Genomic DNA, 5,132 nt, shown 5'->3' with positions numbered 1-5,132 from the left:
TCCCTCTGTGCCACCAGAGGGAGCTATGCCCCCGTCTGAGAAAGAGAATGCTTTAGCTAGTTTGACGTTTAGAGATTCATTGTTTTGTGGAGTCGCTCCTCTCGGGACTCATTTGTCAGCTGAGGTCAAGGACAAGATTTGGAGGAATGAATTTGTGGATATTTGGTCCTTGGTCTCGGTGGAGCAGGTGACTGTCGACAAGGAGCGGGGCTTTGAGAGAGGTTCGGATAGGAAAGCAAAAGTAGCGAAAACATTTGGCAACTGGGTACAGTGTTACGCTACACTGGCTCATGTTATTTGCCAACGCTATCCTGGGAAAGGGGCCGAGTTGTTTGTCTATTTTGACACAATTTTCAGCGCCCACAGGCTGCACGGTGGTGCGGCCTGGTGGCGATATGATGAAGAATTTCGGCGACGTTTGGCTTTGTCGCCTGATATTAGTTGGGCGACGAAGGCAACGGACGTGTGGTTGCAGCTTATTTTAGCGCAAGGGAGTAGGCAACAACGCCCCTTTCCCAGTGCGGCCGCAGCACCGGGCCCCGCCCCTGGAGTTGCGGCCGCTAGGCTCACAGGTGCCTGTTGGCTCTACAATGAGGGCCACTGTCGTTTCTTTGCCACGTGCAAATTTCGACATGAATGCTCCATCTGTGGGGGCGCTCATTCGGCGCTCCGGTGTTTCCGGAGAGGTAAGCAGCCGGTCAAGGCACCTCCTTCCGGCGCAGCGGAGAACGCCGGTGAACGTGCTCGAGATGGGCCCATGGTTAGAGCGGTACCACAGGAGGCGGGAAGCAGAGGTGCTCACTAACGGGTTTTCGTTTGGTTTTGAGATTCCTTTTGAATATTCTGCGACATTGTCATTGGCTGACAATTTGAAGTCGATCAATGAGAATGTGGGCATTGCGCGGTTAAAATTAGCTAAAGAAGTGGAATTAGGAAGAATGGCAGGTCCATTCAGCGAGCCGCCGTATACGAATCTGCGAGTTTCCCCCCTTGGTTTAGTTCCAAAGAAGGAACGAGGAAAGTTTAGGCTGATTCATCACCTTTCTTTTCCTCGCGGTGGTTCTGTTAATGACGGTATTTCTAGGGCGGAGGCGGCGGTTTCGTATACGTCTTTTGATGTTGCAGTAAGGTTGGTACAGGCGGCTGGACAAGGGGCGTTGTTAGCCAAATCTGATATTGAAGCGGCCTTTCGTTTGCTGCCGGTTCATCCGGAGTGTTTTCACCTGCTGGGTTGTTGTTTAGACAAAGGGTTTTACGTGGATATGTGCCTTCCTATGGGTTGTTCAATATCATGCAGTTACTTTGAGATGTTTGCGTCATTTTTAGAGTGGGTAGTTCGTTTGGAGTCTGGTTGTGACTCGGTCATTCATTATCTGGATGATTTTCTTTTTGTGGGCCCGGGGGGCTCTGGGTTGTGCAGCACGTTGCTGAGAGTGTTTCGACAGGTGATGTCGCGTTTCGGGGTACCTATTTCCGAGGATAAGACGGAAGGTCCTGTAACGGTTTTGTCATTTTTGGGTATCGAAATAGATAGCGAGCGGATGATTTTTCGGTTGCCGGATGATAAATTGGCAAGGCTAGTGACGCAGGTTGACCAGGTCATGGGGTCGAAAAAAGTGACGTTAAAACAGTTACAGTCGTTAATGGGATTGCTGGTGTTTGCTTGTCGTATAATTCCAATGGGTCGTGTTTTTTCTAGGCGTTTGTCTTTAGCCACTAGAGGTATCTCGAAGCCAAATCATTTTATCAGGGTAACCTCTTGTATGAGGAAGGATTTGTTTGTCTGGCATTCTTTTTTGAGTTCGTTTAACGGGAGGTCGGTGTGTCAGGACGCTGAGTTGTCTAATGTAGACTTGGAATTATTTACGGATGCAGCCGGAAGTGATGGTTTTGGAGCAATTTTGGGCCGAAGTTGGTGTAGATCCCCTTGGCCCTTGCATTGGAGTGATTTGGGAGTCTTACGTAATTTAACGCTATTGGAATTGTTTCCTATTATAGTTGCAATAGAGTTATGGGGTAGCGTGATGGTGAATAAGAGGATTGTATTTTGGACAGACAACATGGCGGTGGTGCATGCGGTGAACGGGTTGTCGTCTAGTTCGTTGCCGGTATTAGCTTTATTAAGACGGTTGGTTTTGAAGTGTTTGCGTTTGAATGTGTGGTTTCGTGCAAAACATGTTCCGGGTGTCAGTAATGTGATGGCTGATGCTTTGTCTCGTTCACAGATGTCCCGGTTTCGGGAATTGCACCCGGCAGCTTTGGGAGAAGGGGTGTCCCCCCCCCTTCACTTATGGGCCCTGGTCGAGGACAACTTATGAGACTGTTGAGGGGTTCGGTGGTACCGGCGACTTGGAAGAGTCATTGCAGAGCGTGGGATCGGTGGTTGGAGATTGCGGGGAATGACTTCCCATCACAGGAGGGGTGTCACCTGGACGTTACGATAGCAAGTTTGGTACAAATACGTCAGGAAGGGGGTAGTGCGGCCACGGCGAGCAAGTTTTTAGCAGGAGTGGCCTTTATGTTAAAATTGTGGGGATGCAGAGATGTTACAAAAGAATTTGTAGTTCGGCAGTCTTTAAAAGGGTGGAAAAAAGAGGCGTGTTCAAGGGACACGAGGCGGCCAGTATCTTTTTCACTTTTGGGTCGGCTTCTAGCCGTTTTATGTTTTGTGTGTCGGGATGAATATGAAGTGTCCTTGTTCGGCGCGGCGTTTTCGTTGGCTTTCTTTGCCGCTTTGCGAGTTAGTGAGCTGGTTCCGCACAGAGTAAGTGCGAGCGGTGGTCTTCTCGGATCGGATGTAGTAACGTTGGGAGATTCTCTCAGGGTCTGTGTGCGGAGGTCAAAGACTGATGTGGTAGGAAAGGGGGCTTGGCTGTCGATTGGGAGGATTGGGGGGCAGTATTGCCCGGTAAAATGGGTCCAGGAATTCGTGTTGGTCCGAGTGCCCGGGACGCAATTCTTGATCCATCAGGATGGATCCGCGATGTCGCGTTTTCAATTTGAGGCGATTTTTAAGGCCGGCTTGAAGTATCTAGGTTTGCCGCCGGGCGAGTTTGGTACACATTCATTTAGGATAGGTGCGGCAACTGAGGCGGATGCCTTGGGTTTGGATTCAGCGGCTATCATGAGTCTGGGTAGATGGCGCTCTAATAGCTATAAGTCATATGTGCGACCTGATCTGGTTTTAAAGATGGTGTAAGCTGGAAGTTTTCATAAGAAAGGTCGCCCCCTCCCCTTCCCCCCCCTCCCCTTTCCCCCCCCCCCCTGTTTTCCTTCCTGTTATATGGAGTGTTATGTTAACCCTGCCTGTAATTTTCATTTGACCGGAATGTAGCTTAATTTCTTTGTTAGGGTTGCGGCGCCCCCAAGTGTGGATCTTGGGGCATTCGTATGTGCATTGGGCAGCGGTTCGAGCGGGTCGAAGGCCATTAGGTCCGAATTTGGGCCTCGCACAGGCCGACGTCCATTGGAGAGGTGTCCGGGGATTACGGTGGGTGCAGTTACTGCCAGAAGTAGTGGCAGTTACAAGGCACACGTACGGACCTGTTGTCCTAATCATCCATGCGGGTGGAAATGATATCGGCCAAGTGAAAATGGCTGAGTTATTGTCAATTATACGAACTGATTTGGCGCGTTTTCGGGATCTGTTCGCCCGTTGCGTGATAGTTTGGTCCGAAATAGTGGCGCGCACGGTGTGGCGAGGAGCGAGGAATATGGCAGCTTTGGAGAGAGTGCGCAGGTTAATTAATGTGCGGGTGTCGCGGTTCATTCGCTCTATAGGGGGGATCGGGTTGCGACACCAATCCCTGGAGGGGGATAATGCAGATCTGCTGGCACCGGATGGAGTGCATCTGAATGATATCGGGCTCGATATCTTTTTATTGGATCTCTTGGATGGTGCCGAGAGAGGGCTGGCGTTGCTTGGTGGGGGTGGTCGGGGGACTGAGTAGGTTTCTCAGTTCCCCCTTCTTGGCGGAAAGTACGGCAGATGAAGACGGAGGTAGCACCCTACATGCCTGATGGAGACAGGGAGCATCGGCATTTCAGGAGGAGAGGAAATAAATAAATATATATATGTCTTCATGCCGATGGTTGTAAATAATAATAAAGCTGTGGCCACTTCCACATTTGCATAAAGAAGGTGTTGGTGTGTTAATTCAAAGAAGGATGGTTAAGGTCCTGGGCAGGTAAAGTGGATAATGGGTCCTTGCAGTCTTGTAGACACTGAAGCGCCTAGGGAGAGTGTCAGGGACTGCAAGGGGTTAAGAAAGGATGGAACGGTTTAAAATAATGCCCAGGATCAGGATTGGTCAACAAGGGGTAAGAGGGGCGTGGTTAAGAAGATATAAGGCAGAGGTTTGGAGCAGGAAGCCCTCTTACCTTCAAGCTGCAGTGGAAGAAACACCCGCCCTCCCTCCCCTGGTGGTTTTGGTTTTGTTTTTTAATAAATTTTTCTACGGTTATATTCTTGTTCTGGCGTTTTTCTGGTTTTTTCGTAGATGTCACAGCTGGCGGAAAGTACGGCAGATGAAGACGGAGGTAGCACCCTACATGCCTGATGGAGACAGGGAGCATCGGCATTTCAGGAGGAGAGGAAATAAATAAATATATATATGTCTTCATGCCGATGGTTGTAAATAATAATAAAGCTGTGGCCACTTCCACATTTGCATAAAGAAGGTGTTGGTGTGTTAATTCAAAGAAGGATGGTTAAGGTCCTGGGCAGGTAAAGTGGATAATGGGTCCTTGCAGTCCTATTACGTCATGGCAGCTGTATCGTTCGCGCTCCATGACGTAATAGTACGTCACGGGAGTAACGGCCGTTTCGGCCGTCCTCCCGACACATACAGGAGCTGTGACGCTGCTGTCTTGTTCAGCAGCTGTCACAGCTCCTACAGCGGGGACCGATCGCTGTGTCCCCGCTGATTAACCCCTTAAAAGCCGCGTTCTATAGAGATCGCGGCTTTTTAGGGGTTAAGCTGCCATCGCCGGCCTGCTACGCGATAGCGGCCGGCGATGGTGACTATGGCAACCGGACACCAAACAATGGCGTCCGGCTATGCCATAGACGGAAGCCTAGTGGGTCCTGACAACGTCAGGACCCACTATGCTTGCTGTCAGTGAGTAGCTGA

The sequence above is a fragment of the Rhinoderma darwinii genome, unplaced genomic scaffold, assembly GCF_050947455.1.
Source record: "Rhinoderma darwinii isolate aRhiDar2 unplaced genomic scaffold, aRhiDar2.hap1 Scaffold_1582, whole genome shotgun sequence".
NCBI lineage: Eukaryota > Metazoa > Chordata > Amphibia > Anura > Rhinodermatidae > Rhinoderma > Rhinoderma darwinii.
The sequence above is the reverse complement of the archived record's forward strand: the minus strand, read 5'-3'. Positions refer to the sequence as shown.